Here is a 20,327-nt window from a genome sequence, read left to right on the forward strand (position 1 = left end):
TTTCAAAACAATTGCTTTATATTTATTATTATTATTATTCATGTATGCATGAAAATTAAGTATATTTTTTTTTATTTTTCAGTGCCAATCACTATTCCAACAACTGAATATAAATTGGTAAGTATTATATACTGTTTTGTAGCAAACAATTACATGTATAAGCTGTAGCTATCAATTTGTCATGTATGATGTACATGTACATTGTAAATTCTCATAATGACATTTCCACTTGGTGATTGAAAAATGTATGTCATTTTGCCTGCATCAGAATAAGGGGTAAAAAAACAAGATAAATAATCATGATAATTGGTCAGCCTATACTTGCCATGGCCTTGTGTTGGCAGGTCAACAATATAAAAAAGAAGATGTGGTATGATTGCCAATGAGACAACTGTCCACAAGAGACCAAAATGACACAGACATTAACAACTATAGGTCACCGTACGGCCTTCAACAATGAGCAAAGTCCATACCGCATAGTCAGCTATAAAAGGCCCCGATGTTTATGTTCAAAAAGACAAGATCAACAAATAGGTCATAAGTTCAAATAGCTGGAATGAAAATTACCTTAAAATCATGCATGATATCAGCAATTTGGGGAAAACTAGTTGGTTGTTAGACTATATACTGAAAAACTTGTTTAACTTCAAATTTGATTTTGCTGCAAAGTCAACCAATACTATAGCTTAACAGTTCTCCTCTTATATTTAATGCGTTTCCCTCGGTTTTGGTTTGTTATCCCGATTTTGTTTTTTGTCCATGGATTTATGAGTTTTGAACAGCGGTATACTACTGTTGCCTTTATTTAACAGCACACAAATTGTCTTGTCAAATCCTTCCATGAGTTGTTAATCTTAAAAAGAATGGTCATGATGATACAGAAAAATTAAAAGAGACATTCAAAACTTACAAGTGGAAGTGAAACTTATGTCTTACAAAACAAAAATACAACCATAAGTCCACACACCACTATTTAAAAAACTAATTATAAAAGACTGAACAACAGTAAACCACCAAAAACAAGAGGCGACATGTTTAATAGCAGATTCACAATCACGTAAATAAGTATTTTTGACCCTGATTCTGCGCCATAGCCATAGCCACACATATATATACTATTTAAAGACTAACAGTTAAACATAAACTTCATAATCATCTTTTTAAGGGAGGGTAAAAAGAATCTAAACTTTTTTTATATACTAATTTATATAAAACTATTATTATTTTTTCTTTCTTTGGTTTATCAAATATGTTCTTTGGTGTATGATCAGATCCTGTATATACTATAGTATAGATCTAACAAGCTGTTAAAAGGAAAGAAAATTAAGTTTTAGGTAAATATAAATGATGCATACATTGTATATATATATATAGGACAAGTACACACCCGTGACTGAATTAAAGTATATAACTATGCCTAAGCCTTATTTTAGTAATTGGTATTGTCATCTGATAAGTCATGTCGATTATAAGATACACAGTTTTCTCTGCTTTCAAAACTTTCTGTTTGAACCCGTCGACCTGGAACTTATCAGTTATTGGAAATATTAATTATTTGGAAAACAAAAGGTCCTGGCTATCCAGGAATGGAGTATTTTTTAATCAACAGCATTGTCCTATATTAGTTATCTTAGAAAGTCTTTCTGATTGCTGAATAAAACTACAATAGGGAACAATTTGACAATGATTGAACTTAGTAGTGTCAGTCCTTTGATTATGACCCGTGTATTTAGCAAAATCCTAAATACACCGTTTGGTGGTGCGCCTGTCAAATGCGGAATGTACAGATAAGGTAATAGCTGAATATAATATTTGTATCGGTATCAGATTCGACCCGGAACTTGTTAATTATTGTCAATATTAATTATGCTGAAAACAAAAGGGTCTGGAGTGGTGTAATTTTTAATCTACACCATTGTCCTATATTAGTTATATATAGAGTTGAATTCTTTGATTTGTCGTTTTTACCCGATGACGGCTGACAAATTGAACCTCGTAATTTTAGTATTATAGATACATTGAGTTATTCAAAGACAATTTCCAAATATGTCTACAAAATTTATCATTTACTATATATATTACTTTAAGGATGTTTGCTTGTCATGTTTTGTGATTTTTGTCAGATTATCAGAATTCTCAGGTTTTATTCATTTATTGTCTTTAAAAAATTCCCCCAATTGACCCCCATTTTTCTTTCTATAAATCTTTTAGATGTAAAACTGTATGCCATCTGTCATGTCTGGAAAAGTCTTATAAAATCTTTGTTATTTTTTTAATAGTTTAATTTTTAGAACTTAAATTGTCAATGATAAAGCTATAAAAAATCAAAGAGAGAACATTTTCCTGCCAAAATTTAAATGGCTAATATCTGGAAAACAAGCACATTGGCCTATATATTTTTTTGGTCTTTTAGTTCCTTTATTAATCACCTATCGATATACATACTATGTACTAGTGTTAAGAAAAGCTTGATATTTTGAAATTGAGAACTAAGGGAACTTCCATAAATTAAAATATATTTGGTGTGTCAGATGATTTGCATGTCTATCCAGCAGCATTAATCTGACCTTGGTCTGTCTTCAGCTGTTAACTTTGTAGAGTGAACCTTTGTTTGATAAGCACATATACCAAGGTAAGCGAGACACAGGTTCTCTAGTTTTTATCAACTGTACAGTTTTTCCTTATCTATTGTCTTCGTGCTGGCTGCTAGCATGTCTCGTATTTATTGTTCATTAAATTTGTCAATATTAATTTTATGTGTGGTTTGGTTGGTTTCTCAAATACTGCATTACTGTAAGCAATAGATCATCTGTATATATGGTTTATACAAAATATGTTTGTAGGATGAATATGTCTGTCTGTTAGGTTTTATCTGCCCCTCATCCTTTATCATGGTTCATAGGACAATGTTATTTTTTTTAGGTATGGTCTATTTATCAGATACTACTACATTTGTACTATAAACAATTAGGTCAAATATAAGTATTGTATGGAATATTGTAAGGTGTACCTGTGTCATCTGACCTTGACCTCATTCTTTGTTCATTGGTTAGTGTTAGTTTTCATGGTAATGTCTTTTTCCCAGATACTATAATCAATCTATCAACTATATATGTAGCTAGGAATGATTGCATAGTGTAGGGTGTTGTCTGCAGTGTTTATCTGACCTGAACATCATTTTTATCTCACCTGGCCTTGGCCAAGTGAGCTTTTCTCATCACTTTGCATCCGTCGTTAACTTTTACAAAAATCTTAACCTCTGAAACTACTGGGCAAAATTAAAGCAAACTTGGCCACACTCATCATTGGGGTATCTATTTTCAAAAATGTGTCTGGTGACCCAGCCAACCAACCAAGATGGCCACCATGGCTAAAAAATAGAACATAGGGGTAAAATGTAGATTTTGACTTATATCTCTGAAACCAAAGCATTTAGAGCATATATATCTGACATGGGTAAAATTATTTATCAAGTCAAGATCTACCTGCCCTGAAATGTTCAGATGAGTAGAACAACCGGTTGTTGGGTTGCTGCCCCTGAATTGGTAATTTTAAGAAATTTTGCAGATTTTGGTGGTTATCTTGAATATTATTATAGATCGAGATAAGCTGTAAACAGCAATAATGTACAGTAGAGTAAGACCTACACATAAATCAAAGGAATAAAATGGTCAATTGACCCCTTAAGGAGTTATTGCCCTTTATAGTCAATTTTTATACGCCCGTCAAAATTTTGACGGGACGTATTATGGTATACAAATGTCCGGTGTCCGTCCGTCCGTCTGTCTGTCTGTCCGGCGTAAACATGTCGCACCGTAACTTGAGAACGACTTATTCAAATTTCATGAAACTTCACATAGTTGTTTCTTCTGATGGTCAAATGATCTGTATACTTTTTGGTGAAAATAAGATTAAAACTTTTTAAGTTACGGCACTTTGTAACTAAAACAGGGGTGTGTTTTTTTTCACATGTCGCACCGTATCTCAAAAACGATTATTGATTATGGCTAAAAACTTTAATCACTTTTTAGTTATATTAATCTTAATATCTGTATACTTTTTGGTGATGATTCAAAATTTTATTTTTGAGTTATTGAGTATTTTGTAAAAAAGGGGGAGTTTTTTTTTACATCATCATCATGTTGTGCCGTATCTCAAAAACAATTTATGAGTATTGCTTAAAACTTTACACACTTCTTTGTTATATTAATCTAAAGATCTGTATGCTATTTGGTGATGATTCAAAACTTTATTTTGGAGTTATCGAGTATTTTGTTATACAGGGGAGGTTTTTTTTACATGTTGTGCCGTATCTCAAAAATAATTTATGATTATTGCTTAAAACTTTACACATGTCTTTGTTATATTAATCTGAAGATCTGTATACTTTTTGGTGATGATTCAAAATTTCATTTTTGAGTTATTGAGTATTTTGTAAAAAAGGGGGAGGTTTTTTTTACATGTCGCGCTGTATCTCAAAAATAATTTATGATTATTGCTTAAAACTTTACACACTTCTTTGTTATATTAATCTAAAGATCTGTATACTTTTTGGTTTTGATTCAAAATTTTATTTAAGTGATATTTAGTAAAAAAAAAAACAGGGTTGGGGGTTTCACATGTCCCGCCTTGTCTCAAAAACAATATATGGTTATTGCTTAAAACTTTCTCAGAAACTATTTATGATTATTGCATAAAACTTCCACACAAGACGTGGGGCGTATCATGCGCTCATGCAGCAGCTGTTTATTTTACATTTTCACAATATTTTTTTAACTACTGAGCCAAGTTCATTACAGATAGATATAATTGTAAGCAGCAAGAATGTTCAGTATAGGTAGATCTACACACACATCCCCATCACCAAAACACAATTTTGTCATGAATCCATATGTGTCCTTCGTTTATGATATGCACATAGACCAAGGTGAGCGACACAGTCTCTAGTTATGATACATACTGATAAGTCAATGTACAGTTTTCTAACTTGTATAAAAATTAGATTAGATGTGGTACGATTGCCACTGAGACAACTCACCACAAGAGACTGTACAGCCTTTAAGAATGACCAATGGTCAGTCACTCAGATATGATATTAGCAATAGGCTATATTTGGTGTATTGCGTTACAGTAATTCACTGATACATGTATATCAGACTTTTTAGTTTTGAGATAAGTAAAGCAGACTTGTGTTTATAAAAAGGACATATCTCCATTCCTGACAAACATCTACATATATTCATGCTGGGATTTGAATAAAAATTATGTTTAAGTATACTTTGCTATTCCATTAAAAAAAGTTTTTACATTACAGCTGCTGAAGAAAGCTTTCGAAGGATGGATTATTGATTATGAACAACAGGATTATATCATCATGACCTTGGAATCTTACAAGGAGAAGTGCAAGTAAATGAAGGAATTCATGTGCAAAAATTATAATATTGTAAACAGGAGAAAAGTTTAAATAATACTAACAGTACTAGTTAAACAGTTTTGTGAGACCAAGAGCAAGGCAGAGTAAACTTGGAGTGTATATATGTCAACCACAAGTACATTTAAATACCACATAATGCTAATGAAATAAGAACTATGGTACACACATTTTGTATGATTGTGAATATCAGGTCCCAAAATAAATGTAGTTGTTAAATAAATAGAATTGAAATAACCAAATTTGTACTGTTTGCCGGATTTGTAATCACATAAGCAACACGACGGGTGCCGCATGTGGAGCAGGATCTGCTTACCCTTCCGGAGCACCTGAGATCACCCCTAGTTTTTGGTGGGGTTCGTGTTGTTTATTCTTTAGTTTTCTATGTTGTGTCATGTGTACTATTGTTTTTCTGTTTGTCTTTTTCATTTTTAGCCATGGCGTTGTCAGTTTGTTTTAGATTTATGAGTTTGACTGTCCCTTTGGTATCTTTCGTCCCTCTTGTAGTGTTTATATGACCATCATATTTTGAGGTCTTTTTGCAAATTCTATCATAGAACCAACCAACAATCAATTCAAATCACAATTGTAGTGAAAAAAATTTCCATTGACCAACAGAAAAAGATGATGTTTAATCCTTAATACATGTACCTTTTCTTCACATTGGCTTCAGTATAACCAATTCTTTTCAGTAGATTATATTCTGAGTATAAAAAAGGAGATATTGCGTATACATCAATTAAACCAGCATAAAGACCAAAAGACATCTTTAACATGTTTAAGGCAAATAGTTCATTCTAAATGGTAATTGATAATCTTTCTTATGAGGGTTTTTTCATGGATATAGATCATTTGTATAGCCTGTCATAAAATATTGTGCTTCAATTCTAATTGTAAGATAGCGCACAGTAAATGTATGCCTTGCCAAAAACAGTTCTGGAAGGGAGGCAAAGGTTGAAAAGACAGACAACACCATCGTATTTAAATGTTGTCATTTTGATTTCCAACTAAATACTACAAGGATATACTCATTGATTTATATACATACATGAAGATATTTAAAGAATCAAATTGTTAGTGTTGACATAAGAAAAGACAAATATCTATGGTTTATCCATTTATACCAACCAGAAAAAAACTCCAAAAAATCATATAATGTGTTTGGAAATTTTTTTGTGGACAACAAAAAATGTTAAACAGATGATGCGTTACCCCATACAAAAAAAAACTTTCATTAAACTGGTGTAGAAGCAAAAAAAAACCAGGAACATACATATTATGGGTGCTGTGGAAAAAAAACCCATGTAAAAATTTTTTTTGTGGACAACAAAAAATGTTAAACAGATGATGCGTTACCCCATACAAAAAAAACTTTCATTAAACTGGTGTAGAAGCAAAAAAAACCCAAGAACATACATATTATGGGTGCTGTGGAAAAAACCCCCATGTAAAACAGGTTTTGAAGACTACTAAAAATGAATACAGTTGTTGCAGAGAAAGAAAAACATACGTAAAACGGGTGTTGAGGACATAAAAAAACATACGTTAAACGTTAAACGGGTGTTGAGGACATAAACAAACATACGTATAACGCATGATTTGCTAGAACTTAACGGGCGTTTAACATGCGTTTACCCGTAAAACGGGCGTAATACGAAATAATTTAACGCATGTTTTACGCTCACGCACGTATTACGTGCGTTTAACATACGTAATTCATACGTTTCAAACGGGCGTTTTACATGCGTGGTCCTCAATATGCGTTTTACGTACGTTTTATAACATACGTAAAACGCCTGTTTTACGCATGAAAAACGGGTATGCAATTTTTGCTGTGTAGGTGGGTGATATGTTGCTAGTGTATGATAGGTTGGTGGTATGTTGGCAATGAATGATTGGTGGAAGGTATGTTGGTAGTGTATAATTGGTGGAAAGGTATATTGGTAGTGTAAGCCAACAAAAGACACATATCAATAATAAAATTTAACAAGATTTATTATGTATGTACACAAGTAAACAATTTGATTGGTTACCATTCAGATGAAAAGTTTGTATTAGTTATCTTTGTGTGTTGATATTGATGAATTGTGGTTCATCAGTTTTACAACTTATGTTAATAATTGATAATCCCTACACCATTTTAAATACTTGGTTCACATCATATCAAGTGAATTTTTTGTTCTATATATGAATTCAAAAAGTATACATTCTTTTGTAAATAAAGATAGTCCCTCCATGTAAACGTAAAGCACCAGACTGATTTCTTCATATTTAGTTTAATAGATGTACTTCATTATATATAATTTTACATTATTGTCATCATAAAGATGTACTACAGTTTACATTATTGCACTGCATCTGTTTACACTTAACTATTGTATTTGTATATACATTGTACTTTCTCTGTTGACTGGTATTAAGTCTTTAGAGAATAAAGTATCTGTCTAATAAGAATAAAACTGAATGTTACCTGTTTTGATTTCACCCAAGGACTGCATCCTTGATCTATTAGCCATTTTGTGACATCAATATTTCCATTCCCAGCAGCCAAATGTAAAGCTGTTTGTCCATACTATAACAATATAAAAATATAAACATGTTAATGGTGTGTGATAACAAATAAAGAGAGGAGTCAAACAATTTATCTAAATGTAAGTAGTATAACATCGGGTAAAACAATAAATGTTAGATTAAAATATATATAAACTAAAGAATATTTTCTGATTAAGGAGGGTCTGGAGGGGGGGTCTGTTATTCTGTAAACATTTAATTTCCCCCCTTTTTTCTGTAATCATCAAAAAATTAACCCCTTTTTTCTCTAATCTTCAAAAAGTAGACCATGCATTTCTCATGTTTCTCTAATCTTCATTTTTTGTGCCCGTTATTCTCTAATTTTTTAAAGGCATTATTCTTTAATCATTTAACCCCATCCAAACCCTCATTAAGTTCAACAAAACAAGTAAACAAATAGTAACCTCTTAATTATATAAGTATAACAAGTTAAATAATAGCAAGTATTTGTTGTCAATTTAAGGTAGATTCATGGTATACCGCCATCTTTGATTGCACAATCGCAGTACAAAATCGGTCTAATTATTTGCCCAAATCTGCAAATTTGGAGACAGATTTGCAATTCAATGGTTAGACTGTTTTTTCTATTTGAAGACAAATTGTTAATAAATCGTATTATTCAAAATATTTTAACAAATATCAATTTTTTTGGTATAAAAATTATTATTTTTCAAATGAGCCATTTAAGGGGAAATAACTCTTTTAGTACAAAATTTATACTGTGCTAATAGGGAATTTTTTTATTTTTACTTGTAGCAAGAAAACAAGTTCGGTGAAACCATGTTTTCTTTTTAATTTCTTAAAACATATTATGAAACCTTTCTTCTCACAATTTATTTCAAAATTCTATCTCATAGAATTTTTTTTATGCACACTAATGTGTTTTTTCATGAACAAACTAACCAAATTTTGGCAATTTTCAACGACCCATAGCTTGAAAAATAGCACGGTGACCCATACTTTTTATTGAATTTTTGAAAAGAGCATAATAAAATCTTCATTTTGGCAAATTATGAAAAAATTCTGTCTCAAAAAATATATACTTGTGATCTACCTTAACATGTCTGATTAACAACATGATTTTGTTTAGAATCAGTATAAAGATCAAAGTTGAAAAAAAACTTTTTTCAAGGAACATCAAACGAGTTATATTTTCTGATTCAGTACGAAAAGACAAGAAAAATAAAACACTACTTTATATAATTCTCTCAAATAGTAGGTCTCCATTAAACCTGTCTGATTAACAATGATTCAGTAGAATAATCAAAGTAAAAAAAAAAAACTTTTTTCAAGGAACCTTAAAACGAGTTATATTTTCTGATTCAGTACGAAGAGACAAGAAAAATAAGACCCCACTTTATATAATTCTGTCAAGTATTTGTTATTTTTAAAAGATGTTTTACATTAGATCTGTAGAATTAACATTATCTGACTAAAGATGTTAACACAACTTGTTCTCATCAACTTCTCATTAAAATCAGATGTTTACAAAATAATTTTTCGTCAGGAAACAAAATAAAACCTTAACTATCTGATTCAGTTCTGTGTTACGAATAAAATGAGACCCCACTTTATATAATTCTAACAAATATTTGTTGTCCATTAAACCGGTCTGATTAACAACATGATTTTGTGTAGATTCTGTATAAAGTTGTGTTTTGTCAGAGTAAGGTTATTATATCTATCATTACCGGGTCTGTGGCCTCTAACTGACTTCCCTGACTGACGAGGTACGTCACTACCTCCAGGTGTCCTTTCACAGCCGCATACATTAATGGTGTCCTCCCCAACTGTAATATCAACATATAACAGACATCAAAACTTGTGTCATAAACTGGACAATGTTGTGTAATAAATATAAACAAAATATATAAATAACAAATAAACAACATGTTTTATTGTGAGATGTCAGAACTTCCATCAGAACTGTCAGGTTAAAAAAATAACTTTTTTCTAGAAATTTAAATAATATTTATATCAATGGACTCAGCTGGACAAGACAATTAAAATGAGACCCCACTTTATATAATTGTAAGAAATATTTGTTGTCCATTAAACCTGTCTGATTAACAATGATTCAGTAGAATGATCAACAACATGATTTTGTTTAGAATCAGTATAAAGAAAAGTTAAAAAAATCTTTTTTTCAAGAAATATTAAAACAAGTTATATTTTCTGATTCAGTACGAGGAGACATGAAAAATGAGACCCCACTTTATATAATTCTGTAAAGTATTTGTTAATTTTAAAAGATGTTTTACATTAGATCTGTAGAATTAACATTATCTGACGAAAGATGTTAACACAACTTGTTCTCTTCAACTTCTCATTAAAATCAAATGTTAACAAAATAATTTTCGTCAGGAAACAAAATAAAACCTTTACTATCTGATTCAGTTCTGTGTTACGAAGAAAATGAGACCCCACTTTATATAATTCTAACAAATATTTGTTGTCCATTAAATCTGTCTGATTAACAGTATTTTGTGTAGATTCTGTATAAAGTGGTGTTTTGTCAGAGTAAGGTGATTATATCTATCATTACGTAGGTGGATGTGGCCTCTAACTGACTTCCGTGACTGACCAGGTACATCACTACCTCCAGGTGTCCTTCCACAGCCGCCAACATTAATGGTGTCTGTCCATACTGTAATATCAACATATAACAGACATCAAAACTTGTGTCATAAACTGGACAATGTTGTGTAATAAATATAAACAAAATATATATCACACGAATCAGTGGTCAAAACTGAATAAAATGACCAGTCACACTTGTATTTATATTCTACATAAACAACAAATAAACAACATGTTTTATTGTGAGATGTCAGAACTTCCATCAAAACTGTCAGGTTAAAAAAAAACTTTTATCAAGAAACACAAACAATATTTATATCAATGGACTCAGCTGGACATGACAATTAAAATGAGGCCCCACTTTATATAATTGTAACAAATATTTGTTGTCCATTAAATCTGTCTGATTAACAATGATTAAGTAGAATGATCAACAACATGATTTTGTTTAGAATCAGTATAAAGAAAAGTAAAAAAAAAAACTTTTTTTCAAAAAATATTAAAACGAGTTATATTTTCTGATTCAGGACGACGAGACAAGAAAAATAAGACCCCATTTTATATAATTCTGTCAAGTATTTGTTATTTTTAAAAGATGTTTTACATTAGATCTGTAGAATTAACATTATCTGACTAAAGATGTTAACACAACTTGTTCTCATCAACTTCTCATTAAAATCAAATGTTTACAAAATAATTTTCGTCAGGAAACAAAATAAAACCTTTACTATCTGATTCAGTTCCGTGTTACGAATAAAATGAGGCCCCACTTTATATAATTCTAACAAATATTTGTTGTCCATTAAACCTGTCTGATTAACAGTATTTTGTGTCGATTCAAAATAATGATCAAAGCTTAGAAAGTATTTAGTGGTGTTTCTGTGTAAAATGTTGGTGTATATCAGCTGCTTCATATCATATGAGCTGTTATAAGCGTAATGTAACAATGGTGTGTGTTTGTGTTGAGTATAAGTGAAGAACTGCAATAAGCCATGTTTGTATTTGTTTCAAGTTTGCATTGCCTATAAAAGGTGTCACTCGTTTGTGATGAGCGTGAGAATGTCATTGCAATGTCACATGTTGGTGTTGAGTAAAAATGTGTCATTGCTAGGTCACATGTTGGTGTTGAGTAAAAGTGTGTCATTGCTAGGTCACATGTTGGTGTTGAATAAAAGAGTGTCATTGCTAGGTCACATGATGGTGTTGAGTAAAAGAGTGTCATTGCTAGGTCACATGTTGGTGTTGAGTAAAAGAGTGTCATTGATAGGTCACATGTTGGTGTTGAGTATAAGAGTGTCATTGCTAGGTCACATGATGGTGTTGAATAAAAGAGTGTCATTGCTAGGTCACATGTTGGTGTTGAATAAAAGAGTGTCATTGCTAGGTCACATGATGGTGTTGAGTAAAAGAGTGTCATTGCTAGGTCACATGATGGTGTTGAGTATAAGAGTGTCATTCTTATGTCACATGTTGGTGTTGAGTAAAAGAGTGTCATTGCTAGGTCACATGTTGGTGTTGAGTAAAAGAGTGTCATTGCTAGGTCACATGATGGTGTTGAGTAAAAGAGTGTCATTCTTATGTCACATGTTGGTGTTGAGTAAAAGAGTGTCATTGCTAGGTCACATGTTGGTGTTGAGTAAAAGAGTGTCATTGATAGGTCACATGTTGGTGTTGAGTATAAGAGTGTCATTGCTAGGTCACATGATGGTGTTGAATAAAAGAGTGTCATTGCTAGGTCACATGTTGGTGTTGAATAAAAGAGTGTCATTGCTAGGTCACATGATGGTGTTGAGTAAAAGAGTGTCATTGCTAGGTCACATGATGGTGTTGAGTATAAGAGTGTCATTTTAGGTCACATGTTGGTGTTGAGTAAAATAGTGTCATTGCTAGGTCACATGATGGTGTTGAGTATAAGAGTGTCATTTTAGGTCACATGTTGGTGTTGAGTAAAAGAGTGTCATTACTAGGTCACATGATGGTGTTGAGTAAAAGAGTGTCATTGCTAGGTCACATGATGGTGTTGAGTATAAGAGTGTCATTCTTATGTCACATGTTGGTGTTGAGTAAAAGAGTGTCATTGCTAGGTCACATGATGGTGTTGAGTATAAAAGTGTCATTGCTAGGTCACATGATGGTGTTGAGTATAAGAGTGTCATTCTTATGTCACATGTTGGTGTTGAGTGTAAGAGTGTTTTGGCTATGCCTTCTGTTTGTGCTGAGTGTAAGAGTGTCATTGCTATGTAGCAAATTGATGTTGAGTATAATAATGTCACTGCTACATTTTATGTCACATGTTGGTGTTGAGTATAAGGGAAATTTCTATGTCACATGTTGGTGTTGAGTATAAGAGAAATTTCTATGTCACATGTTGGTGTTGAGTATAAGAGTAATTGCTATGTCACATGTTGGTGTTGAGTATAAGAGAAATTTCTATGTCACATGTTGGTGTTGAGTATAAGAGAAATTTCTATGTCAGATGTTGGTGTTGAGTATAAGAGTAATTGCTATGTCACATGTTGGTGTTGGGTATAAGAGTGTCATGGTTATGACAGAGGTTGGTGTTGGGTATAAGATTGACGTTGTTATGTCATATGTTGGTGCTTAATAAAGAGTGGCATTGCTTTATCACATGTTGATTTTGAGCACATGATGGAGTTGAGATGCTGTTGGGTAAAAGAACGTTATTGTTATGTTATATGTTGGTGTTGAGTATAAGAGTAATTTCTATGTCACATGTAACGTGTTGCTGTTAAGTTTATAAGTAATTGCTATGTCACATGTTGGTGTTGGGTATAAGAGTAATTTCTATGTCACATGTTGCTGTTAAGTTTATAAGTAATTGCTATGTCACATGTTGGTGTTGGGTATAAGAGTGTCATGGTTATGACAGAGGTTGGTGTTGGGTATAAGATTGACGTTTTTATGTCATATGTTGGTGCTTAATAAAGTGTGGCATTGCTTTATCACATGTTGATTTTGAGCACATGATGGAGTTGAGATGCTGTTGGGTAAAAGAACGTTATTGTTATGTTATATGTTGGTGTTGAGTATAAGAGTAATTTCTATGTCACATGTTGCTGTTAAGTTTATAAGTAATTGCTTTATCACATGTTAATTTTGAGCACTTGATGGAGTTGAGATGGTGTTGGGTAAAAGAACGTTATTGTTATGTTATATGTTGGTGTTGAGTATGCAAGTGTCATTGCTATGTCATATTATAAGATTGAGTAATAGAGTGTCATTGCTAGGTCACATGTTGGTGTTGCGTATAAAAATGTCAATGTTATGTAATATGTTTGTATGGGGAATAAGAATGACATATTTATGTCAAATGTTGGTGTGAGTGTTAAAAGTGTCATTACTATGTTATACGTTATAAAGTATAAGAGTGTCATTGCTGTCACATCAATGTTGTATGATTAAGTCATGTTCAGTGCAGGAGGTAAATAAATGTTGAATGAGCAGGTGACACATGTTATGTTCAGAACAAGAGCAGTAAATTAGTGTTGTATGATCAGGTGTCACATGTCATGTTCAGTACAAGAGTGGTAAATTAGTGTTGTATGATAGGTGGCACATGTCATGTTCAGAAGAGGAGTGGTAAACGAATACTGTATGATCAGGTGTCACATGTCATGTTCAGTACAGGAGTGGTAAATGAATATTGTATGAGCAGGTGTCACATGTCATGTTCCGTAGAGGAGTGGTAAATTAATGTTGTATGATCATGTGTCACATGTCATGTTCAGTACAGTAGTGGTAAATTCATGTTGTATGATAATTAGGTGTCACACATGTCATGGTCAGTACAAAAGTGGTATATGTATGTTGTATGATCAGGTGTCATATGCCATGCTCATGATATTGGGTACAGGAGTGGTATGTAAATGTTGTATAATCAGGTGACACATGTCATGTTCAGTACAGGAGTGGTTAATGAATGTTGAATGATCAGGTGACACATGTCGTGTTCAGTACAGGAGTAGAAGATGTATATTGTATGATCAATTGTCACGTGATGTTCAGTGCAGGAGTGGTAAATGCATGTTGTATGATCAGATGACACATGTCATGTTCAGTACAGGAGTTGAAAATGTATATTGTATGATCAGGTGTCACATGTCACATTCATAAGAGGAGTGGTTTATGTATGTTGTATGATCAGGTGACACATGTCATGTTCAGTACAGGAGTAGTAAATCAACGTTGTATGATCAAGTGTCACATGTCATGTTCAGTACTGGAATGGTATATGAATATTGTATGATCAGGTCACACATGTTATATTCAGTACAGGAGTAGAATATGTATATTGTATGATCAGGTGTCACATGTCATGTTCAGAACAGGAGTGGTAAATGCATATTGTATAGTCAGATGTCACATGGCATGTTCAGTACAGGAGTGGTAAGTAAATGTTGTATGATCAGATGTCACATGTTATTTTCAGTACAGAAGTGGAAAATGCATGTTGTATAATCAAGTGATACAGTCTTGATCAGTGCAGAAATGGTAAATGAATGTTGTATAATCAGATGCCACATGTCATGTTCTGTAGAGGAGTGGTAAATAAATGTTGTATAATCAGGCGTCACATGTCATGTTCAGTACAAAAAGGTGAATGAATGTTGCATAATCAGGTGTCCTATTTCATGTTCAGTACAGGAGTGGTACATGAATGTTTTATAATCAGGTGTCACATATCATGTTCAGTACAGGAGTGGTAAATGCATGTTGTATGATCCAGTGTCACAAGTACAGGTATGGTAAATCAGTATTAGTTTTTATTATTGAGGTGTAAAATGTTGTGTGCTTAGTATGACAAAGTTGTTAGTTAAGAGTTTATATTTTAAGAACATAATTGGTTAACATAATAAGTATTGTATAAGGAAGAACTGATATATCTCATGTCTTGTGTTATGATGTATTGTGTAAGGAAGAACTGATATATCTCATGTCTTTTGTTATGATGTATTGTGTAAGGAAGAACTGATATATCTCATGTCATGTGTTATGATGTATTGTATAAGGAAGAACTGATATATCTCATGTCTTGTGTTATGATGTATTGTGTAGGGAAGAACTGATATATCTCGTGTCTTGTGTTATGATGTATTATGTAAGGAAGAACCAATATATCTCATGTCTTGTGTTATGATGAACAGTGTAAGGAAGAACTGATATATCTCATGTCTCGTGTTATGATGTATTGTGTAAGGAAGGACTGATATATCTCATGTCTTGTGTTATGATGTATTGTGTAAGGAAGAACTGATATATCTCATGTCTTTTGTTATGATGTATTGTGTAAGGAAGAACTGATATATCTCATGTCATGTGTTATGATGTACAGTGTAAGGAAAAACTGATATATCTCATGTCTTGTGTTATGATGTATTGTGTAAGGAAGAACTGATATGTCTCATGTCTTGTCTTATGATGTAGTGTAAGGAAGAACTGATATATCTCATGTCTTGTGTTATGATGTATTGTGTAAGGAAGAACCGATATATATCATGTCATGTGTTATGATGTATTGTGTAAGGAAGAACTGATATATCTCATGTCTTGTGTTATGATGTATTGTGTAAGGAAGAACCGATATATCTCATGTCATGTGTTATGATGTATTGTGTAAGGAAGAACTGGTATATCTCATGTCTTGTGTTATGATGTATTGTGTAAGGAAGAACCGATATATCTCATGTCATGTGTTATGATGTATTGTGTAAGGAAGAACTGGTATATCTCATGTCTTGTGTTATGATGTATAGTGTTAGGAAGAACTGATATATCTCATGTCTTGTGTTATAATGTATTGTGTTAGGAAGAACTGATATCTTATGTCTGGTGTTATGAAGTATTGTGTAAGGAAGAACTGATATATCTCATGTCTTGTGTTATGATGTATTGTATAAGGAAGAACCGATATATCTCATGTCATGTGTTATGATGTATTGTGTTAGGAAGAACTGATATCTCATGTCTTGTGTTATGATGTATTGTGTTAGGAAGAACTGATATATCTCATGTTTTGTGTTATAATGTATTGTGTTAGGAAGAACTGATATCTTATGTCTGGTGTTATGAAGTATTGTGTAAGGAAGAACTGATATATCTCATGTCATGTGTTATGATGTATTGTGTTAGGAAGAACTGATATATCTCATGTCTTGTGTTATGATGTATTGTGTAAGGAAGAACTGATATATCTCATGTCTTGTGTTATGATGTATTGTGTAAGGAAGAACTGATATATCTCATGTTTTGTGTTATAATGTATTGTGTTAGGAAGAACTGATATCTTATGTCTGGTGTTATGATGTATTGTGTAAGGAAGAACTGATATATCTCATGTCTTGTGTTATGATGTATTGTGTAAGGAAGAACTGATATCTTATGTCTGGTGTTATGATGTATTGTGTTAGGAAGAACTGATATATCTCATGTCTTGTGTTATGATGTATTGTGTTAGGAAGAACTGATATATCTCATGTCTTGTGTTATGATGTATTGTGTAAGGAAGAACTGATATATCTCATGTCTTGTGTTATGATGTATTGTGTAAGGAAGAACCGATATATCTCATGTCATGTGTTATGATGTATTGTGTAAGGAAGAACTGGTATATCTCATGTCTTGTGTTATGATGTATAGTGTTAGGAAGAACTGATATATCTCATGTCTTGTGTTATGATGTATTGTGTAAGGAAGTACTGATATATCTCATGTCATGTGTTATGATGTATTGTGTAAGGAAGAACTGATATATCTCATGTCATGTGTTATGATGTATTGTGCAAGGAAGAACTGATATATCTCATGTCATGTGTTATGATGTATTGTGTAAGGAAGAACTGATATATCTCATGTCTTGTGTTATGATGTATTGTGTAAGGAAGAACCGATATATCTCATGTCATGTGTTATGATGTATTGTGTTAGGAAGAACTGATATATCTCATGTTTTGTGTTATAATGTATTGTGTTAGGAAGAACTGATATCTTATGTCTGGTGTTATGAAGTATTGTGTAAGGAAGAACAGATATATCTCATGTCATGTGTTATGATGTATTGTGTAAGGAAGAACCGATATATCTCATGTCATGTGTTATGATGTATTGTGTTAGGAAGAACTGATATCTCATGTCTTGTGTTATGATGTATTGTGTAAGGAAGTACTGATATATCTCATGTCATGTGTTATGATGTATTGTGTAAGGAAGAACTCATATATCTCATGTCATGTGCTATGATGTATTGTGTAAGGAAGAACTGATATATCTAATGTCATGTGTTATGATGTATTGTCTAAGGAAGAACTGATATATCTCATGTCTTGTGTTATGATGTATTGTGTAAGGAAGAACCGATATATCTCATGTCATGTGTTATGATGTATTGTGTTAGGAAGAACTGATATATCTCATGTTTTGTGTTATAATGTATTGTGTTAGGAAGAACTGATATCTTATGTCTGGTGTTATGAAGTATTGTGTAAGGAAGAACCGATATATCTCATGTCATGTGATATGATGTATTGTGTAAGGAAGAACTGATATATCTCATGTCTTGTGTTATGATGTATAGTGTTAGGAAGAACTGATATATCTCATGTCTTGTGTTATGATGTATTGTGTAAGGAAGAACTGATATATCTCATGTCTTGTGTTATGATGTATTGTGTAAGGAAGAACTGATATATCTCATGTTTTGTGTTATAATGTATTGTGTTAGGAAGAACTGATATCTTATGTCTGGTGTTATGAAGTATTGTGTAAGGAAGAACTGATATATCTCATGTCTTGTGTTATGATGTATTGTGTAAGGAAGAACCGATATATCTCATGTCATGTGTTATGATGTATTGTGTTAGGAAGAACTGATATCTCATGTCTTGTGTTATGATGTATTGTGTTAGGAAGAACTGATACATCTCATGTCTTGTGTTATGATGTATTGTGTAAGGAAGAACTGATATATCTCATGTCATGTGTTATGATGTATTGTATAAAGAAGAACTGATATATCTCATGTCTTGTGTTATGATGTATTGTATAAGGAAGAACTGATATATCTCATGTCTTGTGTTATGATGTATTGTGTAAGGAAGAACTGATATATCTCATGTCTTGTGTTATGATGTATTGTGTAAGGAAGAACTGATATATCTCATGTTTTGTGTTATAATGTATTGTGTTAGGAAGAACTGATATCTTATGTCTGGTGTTATGATGTATTGTGTAAGGAAGAACTGATATATCTCATGTCTTGTGTTATGATGTATTGTGTAAGGAAGAACTGATATCTTATGTCTGGTGTTATGATGTATTGTGTTAGGAAGAACTGATATATCTCATGTCTTGTGTTATGATGTATTGTGTAAGGAAGAACTGATATCTTATGTCTGGTGTTATGATGTATTGTGTTAGGAAGAACTGATATATCTCATGTCATGTGTTATGATGTATTGTGTTAGGAAGAACTGATATATCTCATGTCTTGTGTTATGATGTATTGTGTAAGGAAGAACTGATATCTTATGTCTGGTGTTATGATGTATTGTATAAGGAAGAACTGATATATCTCATGTCATGTGTTATGATGTATTGTGTTAGGAAGAACTGATATATCTCACGTCTTGTGTTATGATGTATTGTGTTAGGAAGAACTGATATATCTCATGTCTTGTGTTATGATGTATTGTGTAAGGAAGAACTGATATATCTCATGTCTTGTGTTATGATGTATTGTGTAAGGAAGAACTGATATATCTCATGTCCTGTGTTATGATGTATTGTGTAAGGAAGAACTGATATATATCATGTCTCGTGTTATGATGTATTGTATAAGAACTGATATATCTCATGTCTTGTGTTATGATGTATTGTGTAAGGAAGAACTGATATATCTCATGTCTTGTGTTATGATGTATTGTGTAAGGAAGAACTGATTTATCTCATGTCATGTGTTATGATGTATTGTGGAAGAAAGAACTGATATATCTCATGTATTGTGTTATGATGTATTGTGTAAGGAAGAACTGATATATCTCATGTCTTGTGTTATGATGTATTGTATAAGAACTGATATATCTCATGTCTTGTGTTATGATGTATTGTGTAAGGAAGAACTGATATATCTCATGTCATGTGTTATGATGTATTGTGTAAGGAAGAACTGATTTATCTCATGTCATGTGTTATGATGTTTGCAATATTTTTAGAAATCCAAAGTGATATTTGTGTAGAGTATAGAAGAAGTGCATGTGAAGTATAATGAAACGCATTACAATTTATGTAATTATGAAGTTTAGAGACAGCAACCCAGTGACATAAAAATGTAAAGACATATTTTAAGGTTTTTTGAGCTGCTCTGTGTAGTGTGTAATGACATATTTTATGTTTTTTTAGTTGCTCTGTGTAGTGTGTAATGACATATTTTATGGTTTTTTTTAGTTGCTCTGTGTAATGTGTAATGACATATTTTATGCTTTTTTGAGCTGCTCTGTGTAGTGTGTAATAACATATTTTATGGGTTTTTTTGCTGTTCTGTGTAGTGTGTAATGACATATTTTTTTTTTTGATTTGCTCTGTGTAGTGTGAAATGACATATTTAATGTTTTTTTTTAGTTGCTCTGTGTAGTGTGTAATAACATATTTTATGTTTTTTTAGTTGCTCTGTGTAGTGTGTAATGACATATTTTATGTTTTTTTTTTTGTTGCTCTGTGTAGTGTGTAATGA

The 20,327-nt window shown here is 32.2% G+C and overlaps 1 protein-coding gene and 2 long non-coding RNA genes across 3 annotated transcripts in view; 2 read left to right on the plus strand and 1 right to left on the minus strand.

Moving 5' to 3' along the window:
- The window catches only part of LOC143084045 (uncharacterized), a 96,015-nt gene extending 88,017 nt beyond the window's left edge, over positions 1-7,998 (minus strand). The window contains exon 1 of the mRNA XM_076260463.1: positions 7,902-7,998. The gene's annotated coding sequence lies outside the window, so the exon portion shown is untranslated. The remainder of the gene's footprint in view (positions 1-7,901) is intronic.
- LOC143084046 (uncharacterized) overlaps positions 1-20,327 on the plus strand; it is a 242,736-nt gene that overhangs the window by 136,248 nt on the left and 86,161 nt on the right. The window lies entirely within an intron of this gene.
- Positions 1,236-5,673, plus strand: LOC143082075 (uncharacterized). Its single transcript, XR_012980262.1, has 2 exons — positions 1,236-1,334; positions 5,315-5,673. It is a non-coding gene; the product is annotated as an uncharacterized LOC143082075 (long non-coding RNA).

Source organism: Mytilus galloprovincialis, chromosome 7, assembly GCF_965363235.1.
Source record: "Mytilus galloprovincialis chromosome 7, xbMytGall1.hap1.1, whole genome shotgun sequence".
In the NCBI taxonomy this organism is placed as follows: Eukaryota; Metazoa; Mollusca; class Bivalvia; order Mytilida; family Mytilidae; genus Mytilus; species Mytilus galloprovincialis.